Source organism: Brienomyrus brachyistius, unplaced genomic scaffold, assembly GCF_023856365.1.
Source record: "Brienomyrus brachyistius isolate T26 unplaced genomic scaffold, BBRACH_0.4 scaffold232, whole genome shotgun sequence".
Classification (NCBI taxonomy): domain Eukaryota; kingdom Metazoa; phylum Chordata; class Actinopteri; order Osteoglossiformes; family Mormyridae; genus Brienomyrus; species Brienomyrus brachyistius.
Genome location: NW_026042507.1, coordinates 56,859 through 69,286, shown reverse-complemented (window position 1 = coordinate 69,286; position 12,428 = coordinate 56,859). Strand labels below are relative to the sequence as shown.

The following is a 12,428-nucleotide window of genomic DNA, read 5'->3' as shown; positions in this document are numbered from 1 at the left end:
CAGATGACTCGATTTTAAATTTTCATGCAGCAAAACGACGCGGCTGATTCATCCGACTAACACTCAGCAATTAACCCGATATACAAATATTCCAGGGTACCCAGCAACAGGCAGCACAGGGACTGGCTACGTGACTGGTTTGGCAAGCCGCCAGCTGTAAGGCACGTTTCCCAAAGCCTTTGTTGCTAATAAGGTTATTTGCTAACAACATTAGATAACAACTGAATGGTTCCAACTATGCAAGTCGATAACATGAGGTTTTGGGAAACGTACCTTTTACATTAGCGGGGTCTCAATATCTTCATAATTTACAGCTGGATAAACAATGAGCGTAATGTAACTGTCAACTCATTACCTACATGTCTAATAAATGTTTAATAAATCCCATGAATATCTTTAAAAAAAAAAAAAAAAAACCTCAAATGTGCGGCTATTTTCAGCAGCTAGCTTTAAACATGATGCTGACATTTGACCCCCCAGTATCTTGTAATGAATTTTAAGCGGTGAGGTAACTTTGACAGGCTTTCTTTTCCTACTAATCAGTTACACAGAGACGAGTGTTTATTTTATGTATGTATGTGCGTGCGCGTGCGTGCGTGCGTGCGTGTGCGTGTGTGTGCATGCCTGCTTGAGTTCCACGTGCAGCAGTGGGACAGAAACACAGGAGGGTTGTGGGTCGGCTCCCCGGCGACAGAGACTGAGGGCGGGGTACCTGATCGTCACTGAGATAGTTGGGCAGGCCTCCGACAAAGAGCTTGTGTGGCGAGTCTGGAACCACGGTGGAGACGACCCCTGCAGACAGAGCGGCACGGCGCCCAAAGCCGGCCGATCACAGCAAACCGTCAACATGCCGGATAATGACCACGAGCAAACGGCGCGAGTGAAATAAGCCAACTTCAAATCAGTATGACGTCGTTATCTCCTATATAATATCAGATAAATGTAACTCCAGCAAAAAAATACCTAAATACTGGGGCAGTTTGACGACTGTTTTTTGTCTCTCCCATCTTGCTCTCCATGGGAGATGCTGACACATGCAGCACCAGTCAAAAGTATGGACACACCTGCTCTTAATGCATTTGTCTCTATTTTAGCTGTTATTCACCTTATAGTAAAAGGCCTTTGGGCATGGAAGTTATGCATATGAAGTACTGCAAAGACAAAATTTTTGTCTCTTCAAAATAGGAGCCATTGGCTTCGATGACAGCATTGCGGACTCAACCAGCTAACATATGTACCCACCTGGACCGTTTCTCCAACAGTCCTCGAGTTTCCACAAGTTCTGCGCGCAAGCTGGCTACCTTACTCTTACTCTCATCCAACTGATCCCAAACCAGCTCTATAGAGTTTAGGTTGGGGGGCTGTGGGGACCATCTCTTTCCTAGTTCACAAGGTAATAAGCTACTTGCATAACCTTCAAGGTGGGCTTTGGGTCATTATCTTGCTGAAAAACAAGTCATTTTCAGTAGGTGTGTCCAGAATTTTTAACTAGAATAGGAGCCAGCAACCCTAGAACAATTTGGGGGTTAGGGTCCTTGCTCAAGGGCCCAGTGGTGAAATCACTCTGCCAACCCTGCCAACCAGCAACCTTCTTTTCATGGGCAAACATCACAGAGCCACACAACACCCCTATGTTAACAGTAAGAAGTGAGTGACTGAGCTGTGTGTGTGTGTGTGTGGCTCAGCTGGTTAGGATGCCAGCGTTATCATCAGAAGATCACTGGTTCACATCACTGGTGATCACACCACTGGGCCGGCGAGTTTGCTCTAGGGACAGGCTGACCCTGATTTCTCAAAAAAAAAAAAAAAAAAAAAAACATTCTTCACTTTGGATAAAACTGTCTGCTAAATATTTACAACATTAAGTAAATAAAAGTGAAAGTCTCCCTCTTTATATGACAAGACATCCGCAGCTTGCGAAGGACAGTCAGTCCGTAACGAGTACAAAAAACTGGCCTTGCCGATCGGCTCTTCAAAGGTAAATAAAGATTAAGGTTATGACGGCGACAAGCAAAACGGACCTGGTACGTGGAAGGCGGGCTGCTCTGAGATGCCAGGCAGGGGGCGATAGTCGTGGGGCCGCCTGATTTTTAACGACTGACCCTGGAAAATGATGCCGTCGAAGGCCATTGCCTGCGTGGTCTCATCCACGGACCGAAACTAGGGCAGAACGAAGAACGTCGTTAATCAGGGAAGGCTGCGGTCTCCGCCTGGACACAGCAGCCATTAGGCAGGAAAGACTCTTACTTCAAGGAAGGCAAAGTTCTTGTCCTGGTTTATCTGAACAGCGAGGACGGGATTGGTGGGACCTTGACATAAGCCAGCCAATCGCATCTGGGTATTGAAGAAATCCGCCATGGCCTCCTAAAAAGACAGGCAGACACACTGAATGAAGACAGGCAGACGTCTGAAGACATCAAAACAGGCAAACGAGAAAAAAAATGACTGACAAGTCTAGTACATTTATCTATTTATTTTGCGGACACTTTCATCCAAAGCAACATACATTTCATTGAAGAAGCAGGACCAGACAGTTCCTAGAGCAAATAGTGCTTAAGGGCTGCGCTCGGGGGCCCAATGGTGAAATCACTCTGCTGCCCAAGGGATTTGAACCAACAACCTTCTTGTGACCGGCTCAGTGTCCTAACTCACTTGAGCTACACATGACACCAGTATGCATGACAGAAGGCAACGCGGGACTTTGCCTGGACTCACCTCCGTCAGGCCGAAGGGGATGTTGCCGACATAAAGCCGCCTGGCCTGCCGGGTCATCTGGCTGCCGACCATCGGCACCTGGGTGGGCGTCACTGCCACGCCGCTGGTGGTGGATGTTGCCAGTAAAGCTATCGTGGGGATCTGCCCTGCAGCTGTGGGGAGGAGAAAGGGCTTCAAGACCCCAACCAGGGACGGCCAGAACATCCGGATCGTCGCCTTCATTTGCTTCTAACCCCTAGGTTTAAGCTCTCTTCACACTGTCTGAAATCATCCCAAGTGTTATTCCCTCTTTGACCAGCAGGGGGGAGGAGGGCACTCCAGAATAAATGCTTTCATTGCAACCAATATACCATAACCTTGCAATACTGAACTAGCACACATGGAAGCGTCGCATCCAAACCTTGCATTGCCTTGTACTGCATGGGGGTGATGTGCTCGAATCCCGGAGGGGGAACATCCCAGTACTTGTATGTCCTTTTCTTACGGCTTCTCCGAGGAGAGTAGCTGCCCAAACACAAAACAGAAGGTTGTTTTCCCCAAACAATACAGTGTAAACACTCAGAATCTGGCAAAAACAAACAGATGGCAGAATGTTTACATTTAACTTTGGATCGCAGGCAGTTTAAGGTCATGAGGGTGTGACCATGCGCCACTTTTTAGGCTGGCTTTGAGGTCCCATCGCTATGGCGGGGGCTACTTATAAACGCCAGTTAAAATTTAATATGGGTACAGTCCCCCTTCCCACCACGAAGAAACCAATTGGTTGATTGTGAAAGAAACTTGTTAAGAGGCCTCAAACCATGCTAGATATCAGCTTCAGTGCCTGTAACCGGGACCGTGAGGGGGGGTACCTGTGCTTCTTGTGCTCGCGTGAGCTGCTCCGTCGGTCACGACCCTTGCGGTCGCGGCTGCTGCTGCGCTTCTCGTGACTCCGCCCCCTGGAGTCCTTGCTCCAGCGGCGGTGCTTCTCGCCACGGCTCAGAGACCGGCTGCGGCTACGCTTCTTGTGTCGCTCCTTCTCCCGCTCTGGGGGACGACACCGTGGTACCAGTGAGACGGTGGGCGGAGCGACATGACTGCCCCCCTACCATCCATTTCGATAAATCCAAGATGTGTAACTCAGAGGGATTATGAATGTGTGTCCGGATGGTTGTGGGTTTGAAGCCCATGAGTCACAGAGTAATCATATTACCAACTTCCCTGGGGTGCTGGATGCTGACTGACCCAGCGCTATGCCTTAAAAGTCACTTACGGAGACCAAGATGTGGTACGGGGTCTAACTCCCCAGTTTCCTCACCAGAATGAAGCACCTCCATTCAATTCACATATTCAATCACACCCTCCTGAAACAAACACACCCATCTCTCAATGGCTAATAATTTCAAGGGCACAAGGACATCCCCTTGAATGTCAGTCTGTTGTGAAACAATAAAAACATAACCAGACTAATTAATGATATAGGAGCACAGTGGTGAGTACAGTTGCCTCACGCCTCCGAGTCTGGAGGCCTGAATTTTGCCTCTGCTCTCTGTATGGGGAATTTGCCTGGAATAGGCTCCAGGGGAGCCTGACTAAGATAACTGGTTGGACGATGGATGGGTAATTAATATCGTTTCAATCTGACAGACAGCACTTTATTAAACTAGCAATAAAATATCACCTTTCTATCCCAGCAGGTCCTTCATATAGAAGCTTAAATAAATCCCTGAAGGTGCAGTTTTCAGTGAAGCATTTAAACGCAGGTGCTGCTCGAGGAATCAGCTTCATGCATCAGTTATAACAGCGTTACGGTAATGCACCGCTGCAAAAGTACAGACACGGAGCGGCCAATGCATCTTACGTAAATCGGTAATAACCAATTACCGCAATCGCAGGCATAGTCAGAGCGCAGATATGAATGACTGGAACTGCTAGTTTATCAAACACGGCGGCACTTAGTGCTCGTCTAGCCGAATCAGGTCGTTTCGAATGACATTTTAGTGATTTAGTGATAAGGAGCTGATATGACAAGATTGCCATTTGATAGGTACATAAATCAATCCTACTTTCGACTCCGTTGTAACGCATGTTGTATATTTCAGTTGCGTTAGTATGGCTTAAGTTTATTCAGTTTACTGGATTCTCTGCACTTTAATGAAGTTATATGTGTATTGTTATATAACTGTACATCATTGTTAGTTACTGCTATCCGCTGTAAAGGTAGATACAGGTGCAAGACTTTGCAATAACGACCTAAAAGCAGTTGTTATGATTCCAGGGAACGCGGCTGATTTTTAGAGTCTATACATCATGAAGAAACGGCGATCGTGTGAGAAAGACTTATTCTGTACGGATGACAGGGCCAGCATTTCGGACCCAAGGGAAAGGCTATTGTGCATCGGAAAGAGACAAAATCATATCATTATATAGAAAACTCGTCGTAGTATTTAAAAACCAAGTAACTAACACTGTTATTAAGTGCGGACTTTAAATCAAGTGGTCGCGGTCGTTTTTATTTGCATAAAACTTTAAACGTGATCTTGAAAATATAACGCTTGCAACAAACATCCATGCATAGTGTGTTACTGCGAATGAAAATACGCGGGTCACAATTTATGATCCAAGTGTATAATGGTAAATAATTAAATAAATAAAACCGCAGGCTTTCACATCGAGTGCACCCCAATAACGTTTCATTGAAATGTCCATGTTATGTACGCCGGGCACTGATGGATGCAGGCCTAGCGATCTCTATAACAATGCCAAGCAAAGAATGTCACTGATTTACCAAAGCGGTCAGTTTTCGGGGATCCTGCGGCAGCTGGGAGAAGAAGAATCGGGCAGGTTTCAGAATCGGCGAGCGCTCGGATAAAAGGCACCGATTTCCCAGCCGCGCTTTTCTTTTCGGAACCAGCAGAAGTGCCCTCCGCACCATCCTCGGCGCTAGGACACGCCGGCCACTTTATTACCCTAAAACAGGGAGCATACACCGATCTTCAAAGCCAAACTTACCTTGCCGATTTTCGCTTAACTGCTTCTCAAACTCATCGAAATCGGACATTTTTCAGTCCGTACTAAAGACGTATTGCAAAATAAGCAGAGGTCCAACAGTAGGCCTTTGAATGGGCTACAGGCTGCATTGGGTTCTGCTGCTTTTTCTTCCGAGTCGCCTGCCCCTCCTCCCCCGAAGTCATCGGCTCTTCCTCGGTTGTATCACACACAGGTTCGGAAACATTCGATGCACATTACCGTCCCCTCCTGCACTGGAGGGTTAAGGACAACGTGATTATATCGAACCAAAATTGAAATGTGCAAGTTGACTTTCCTAGTTATACGTCTTCATTTTTATTCTGGGTTTAACAACCATGAGTTTATGACGTATTTTACATGATTAGTTGGCGACTGGACCTTATTGTTTATATCTCTTATTAAGGATCCATCCATCCATACATCAATTATCAAAACCACACACTTACAATCCGAGTCTAGTTTCATATGCTGCGCTGCTGAGCGACCCGCAGAATATTATGCATGAGTACAAGTCACAAGCCCCGTTTCCACTAACACGGGGCCGGTTCTAGCTTGGTGCCTTTTGAGACCGAGGCAAAAAGATGCAGACTCTCCCCGTCGGGGAATCGAACCCCGGTCTCCCGCGTGACAGGCGGGGATACTCACCACTATACTAACGAGGAGATGTACGCGCACTACTTTTACATCTTCAAGATAAACAGCGGATGACTACTAACATTTGCGAGTAATCAATGACTGAGCTTCATGTCATGACCATGGTGCTCAAGAGAAGAAAAAATACATAATGTACGTCCACTGATACCAGAACAACCATATAGCTTTATACTAAGACGATGATTAAACGGAAAATTCCTTTACAAAACACTGCCACAAAATCATAGTTTCGCAATATTACATCGTGCAACGGGACACAGTGTAAGTACGTGAAGTCGGTAATTAAATCAAGAAAAAAAAGTGAGAGGAAAAGAATACTTTTCTATTATCATATTTTTCTAACTGGCCAAACTGAGTCATATTTTGATTATACACACTAACAGAAAAACAGTGCAAATCTCCGGTAGTCCGTTTCACTTGCGCTCCGCTATGGGGCAGTAACAAGCAGAGCTTAAGTGTGGAAGGAAAAAAAAAACACAGGACAGCATCAATCCCAACTTCACAAACGCCGGAGATCGAGATGCTGTAAGCATGACAATTAACATCTTTATCCAAGGGAACAGCTGCAAGACACAGATGCCGCGCCTAACAAAGGTAGGATCGATTCCGAAGTTCAGGCATTTACAGACGCGGACTCTTCTGGAGTTGATTTTTTTCGGGAGATACGCATCAACTTCAAAAGTATGAACCGCATTATATCTATATCTGTTATGACGTTGTAGCTATTGATACTGATGCATCACAAAAATAATTTAAATGTTTTTTCATTCTGACATATGTTCGTTCGGACGAGGATTTTATTATATGAGATAAGTTTTAAATGAAAACTTTTTTTAATCTATATGATTAATTCTCGAATCTAAGCCAGACTTCACATAAATCATTCATTCATAAATATAATGGAACATACAACATCCAGGTATCCATGAAATTTATGATCAGGCTATACGTTTGTGATAACAACAAAACAACACAACATGTATATTTACAATATATGGGCCTATTGTTTAATATTGCCTCCAAATTATAGCCAGACAATAACGCAATAGGCCGACATCAAACTATTTTCATGTAAAACAAAAGTGCTGGCAGTTTGCTTGTGCTTACAGACCCCGCCTTGAGCCCATCCAGAAAGATCCCAAAAATAACCGACAAGCAAAGGTTGTAACAATCTGAGCATGTTTAGTTTAATGTAATCAGGAGCCGAATTAATAACGCGAATAAATGATCAAACCGAAAGTCTGTAGTCGGGAATATCCGATAACGTCTTTGACGTGCAGTTAAGATAGTCAGAGGAAAAACCTTGTAGTTTACTTATATATATGCCTAAATATATGAGTGTGTCTCTCCGGTGATTTAATGATGAATATAACGATTACATATCAAATCACACATTAAGCAATTATTATATTACTAGGTTGAACGTTTTCACTATGTCTGTCGTCACCTTGATTTCACGATTTTGACTATTCTTCTTATCCCAGATTGAACAAGTCATTGTGGCGATGCAAGATCCCGACATGGGGATAAAGATGAAGAATCAAAGACTGTTAATCACAGTGATTCCACATGCGATGACAGGTGCACGATACATATTTTACTTTTTAAAAATAATTTTTCATGCCGCCCGGGTTGTCTTACACCCGGCCGTGCAGTGTCCCGGGGGCCGGGTCCTAATGGTCATTTAAGCCCTTCACAGGAAAGCCCATACATCGGCGGTCTTCGGGAATCCTGTGCATTAAGACTGTCATCGATCTCCTTGCGCTCATATTTATTTATGTAATTTATTTATCGAGTTCAGCGTTTTTGATTTATGACGGCTTAATGCATTTCTCGACTCTAACTAGATGCCTTCCTCGCTATGCCTTCCCAGGAAATGATATCGTGGAGTGGCTAATTCAGAAGTACTCCATCATGGAAGAAGGTAGGGCCGAGAAGTATGTAGGGAAGCGTTACCTGGTGCTCTTATGTGAGGTTAATCGATTGTTTTTTTCCCTTCGTGACGACGATGGCGCCCCTGCTGGCGAAAGACGTCATCAGGTTTTTTTTTTTTTGTAATAAAATAACAGAAATAAACGAGTCTTTTGAATAATAAATACAAATGAAGTAATAGAATTTGTCATCCATACAACAGATTAGCCTAGCTGCATTTATGTGTAAGCATATGCAATTCACGTGTCTGACAGAAGCATGTTCTGTTCCATTGATATTGCTGAGCCTGTGAATTAATAAATGTCAGAATTGAGCTTGTCCATAACATAGACACCCCATTCGCCTGAAGCTTTTGGGATTTTCTTCCCCTGGCGTCAATTTATCTGCTGAATTATTTATCTTTCTGCTGAGAGGCTATTAGTACAAATAATCTGTAGGCCAGTCCCGAGTCGCGCCGCTACGCATGCTGAGCTGTACGGTTTGATAGTCCCGATGCAAACTTCGCTGATAGCCAGAGGCAGTCAGTCATGCCTGGAGAAATATCGCTATCCGTCTCCCTCATTATGCACTTCTGCAAGACACTGTTGTCCTGAATTCCCGGGCGATGCAGATGAGGTTTTAAATAGCAAGGGAGCAGATTTCCCTGATTTACAGCCCAGATTGGAAAAGAAGTCGGAATGGAAAGGAGGGGACTTTTAGGCAGTAGATGGCAGATGCATTAACAGACTTGAATGGGCAAAAAACCTGTTGCCCCGGTAAGCAGTTACCCCTCCCTGTAAACACTAGGCTTCCCCCTAGCAGCGCTGTTGCTGCGCCGGTCTGAAACCCCCGGGAGCGCCTGACTGCCAATGGCCGCGGAGGCAGCCGGAAAGTGGAAAGTCCCAATTACTCGTAATTAATTATAGTTCCGATGAGGAATGCACCATCCCCGCGGCTTATTCTGTGCACCATGTCAACGTTTTTTCCAGTTACTTGCTATACCGTAAAATAAAATATAATATGCCTACTCAGTTTCTAGTTATCGTGTGTTCTACTGTATTCCACTGACAAAAATTTAGAGAATTACTATGCCTAAATCTGGGCTACGAGTAGTGGATTTGTTTGAGCTTTGAGTAGTTTACGTGGAAATGAGTGACCACTTTGTGTGTTTTCAGAGGCACTTCATGTGGGGAATCTGATCGTGAAGCACGGCTACATTTACCCCCTAAAGGACCCCAGGACGCTCGTCCTGGGGCCCGACGAGACGCCGTATCGCTTCCAGGTAACCTAAAACCACGGTTTCTTCAGATGGAGGGCAGCGCGAGAGGGTGGTGGCCATGTGGGGGGGCACGCATATCGAAACTATTCGTTGGAGAGACTGCGGAATTACCGTGTAGGACAGTATTTCTCAATCTGGTCCGGGCTCCAGAGCTGAGAGGGTGCAAAAACGTAGACTGTCTGGTAGGGAGCTGGGAGGGAGCAAAAACGTGGATCATCTGTGTGTCGCCGAGGACCGGATTGGGAAACACTGATGTATGAGAACCAATGCCAGTTAAAGTAGCAAAATGCCTTCCACCCGCCTTGTCCCTGACATGTTAAATCACAAAGCACCTTTGTCACGCTGCTTCTGAATAGTTTCAAATGACAGCATCTCCTTTTTGCTAGACTCCGTACTTCTGGAGCTCTCAGCAGTGGCCAGCCTCCGAGCTAGATTACGGTGATTACCAATTATTAATCATGTGCTCGCCTATTACATCATTACTTCCCTTTACTAGAATAATAGAAAAACACAGTTTCTTGCCATGTCTTTCTTTTGCTCTTCTAAAGCGATTTATTTGACTAAGAAGAATATCAGAAAGCAAGGGCAGCTGATAGACTATGAAAAGGTAAGAGAAAATTTTTATTTATGTACATTTCAATGCTATTCTTATTCGCTGGTCTGAAGCATTGCTTGATGAGATCATGTGATAGCTGAATGCTCATGGGAGTTTTACTTACACAAAATATTATGAGGGTAGAAGGAAAAATGATTGGTTCAGAGAGATAACCAATTAGATTGTACATGAGGTGGATCCGAGCAACTAGAGGAGGCAGGAGCAACCAATCAGATGTCTTGGTCCTGCCTCCTCTGCAATCTGATTGGTTATCTATCCGAACCAATCATTTTCCTTCTGCCCTCAGAACATTTTTGTGTAAGAAAACCTCCCACCAATTATGCACATAGTAGGATCGCACATAGACATCCACCAACTTGCCGCCATGTTGCGTCAGGGTCAACGCATTTTAGGTTCTCATCAGTAAGAGGGTTTGTGAATCCGACACTGCCAGCTGATATCCTGGGAGGGGTTCGGCCTGTGAGTCATAACGTGAACCCATGCAGCAACGCAGCCAGCCGTGCGACCTGGCAATGTCGCATTTAAACATCGTCTCCGCAGGACAGCTACAACATGTTGCACAAACGGATCAACCACACCTGGGACTTCGTGGTGATGCAGGCGAAGGAGCAGCTCAGGTAAACCCCACCCCAGCCCGGGAATACTGTCGCATCGAGCTATGAAATCAATTTCATAAATGCACACAAGGGGACAGATGAGAATGGATGAATAAATCTCGTATTAAGAGGATGATGATGTTACCTAAATTAAAAAGTAACATGGTGTGTGGTCATAATTTCCCTCCTATCTGTTAAATCAGACCTCAGCCTAAACACTAGAGTCGGAAATCCATTTCTAAGTGAAAAAGGAAACAGAAAAATGAAAACCCTACCTTGCAGTTCAGTGATTACCGCTATATGCTAATTACCCAGTATGCTTTCTGACTCTCCATCGACTGCTCTGCTCCTACCAGGGCAGCCAAACAGAGGCGCAAGGCGGACCGCATCGTGCTGGAATGTCAGGAACAGGCCTACTGGCTCGTCAACAGACCGCCAGTAAGCACCTCCCCCGAAACCCCTGACTCCCTACATCTGCCCCGGCGAAAACCCAGTATGCTGTGATTAGAGTAAAGCACACACTGGGTAAACCTGAACTCAATGCACCTTGGCAGCTCGAATATCGCCTCAGGCTGGGGGCGATTCTAGGATTTTTTTGAGGTTGTGGGGCAGAGTGGTGGCTCTGGGCCTAGGGATCTGTGCAAGCAAGTGGAAGGTTGTTGGTTCAAATCCTGTGAATGCCCAGAGTGATTCTACTCCGTTGGGCCTTTCAGCAAGGGCCTTAACCTGCAATTGCTTTGTCCTGGGTATGACATTAATCTACATGCAGGCCTGTTAGGAGATCCTTCAACTTACAGGGGAAACTTGGCAGGATTGGCAGGAAGGCATAGGCAGGGTCCCATTCCCCCACAGAGAGCTGGGGGGTTGTGCAGTTCTCTCCCACGACAACGGGTTTGTTCAATGAAGGAAGGCAAAGGAAACATCTGTAAGGACATATGGAACATTTCCGGTATAATTTTCGATCTCCGTCATCTCCAGAGCATTGAGCTCAGCAAAATTCACGGGGGGGGGGGGGGGGGGGGGGAGTTTTATCTTCGTTAAGTAAGACACACAGAGTGTCTCCATGCATACTTTGTGGGGGAGGAATATATCACTTCAGGCCTGATAACCCACTACTGCTTCAGTGTGATCATGAAATATTTACTTAGCTGGGAAGAAGCCTATGTTCTGTGGGACGAGAGCTTTCAGAAGACAGACAGGACAGCAGGCTGCGGGAATGAGCAACTGCACCCTCGCTGAGTGTAATTTGGAGTTCATGAATAACACAGGAGAGTGGAGAATGAAAGTGTGGGACAGGAGCAGAGTGTGGTGTGTATCTGGCTTAATCCCGGCCGTCACTAGGGCCCCTTTCTGCTGGGTGCGCAGCATCTCTCAGGGCTAATAAGCATCAGCGTTTATGTGGGCCATTATCCCCATCCGGGGCGGCATCAGGAGGTGGGAATGGCAGCCACGCAGCTGCGGATCACATCCTAAATTCAGCTTATTTTGCAGATGTACCTTTTATTGAGACTAGAGCAGTTGGGGGTTTAGGGACTTCTCTCAGGGGTCCAGTGGTGATGTCACTCTGCTGACTGTGGGATTTAAACCGGCAACCTTCCAGTCATAGGCGGCGACTGCCAACCCGCTCAGCCACACACCACCTTCATTG

General features: G+C 45.7%; 1 non-coding gene across 1 annotated transcript; it reads right to left on the bottom strand.

Annotated features, from left to right (window-relative positions):
• Positions 1 to 6,314: 6,314 nt before the first annotated feature.
• Positions 6,315 to 6,386, bottom strand: trnad-guc (transfer RNA aspartic acid (anticodon GUC)). Its single transcript has one exon. It is a non-coding gene; the product is annotated as a tRNA-Asp (tRNA).
• Positions 6,387 to 12,428: the final 6,042 nt, after the last annotated feature.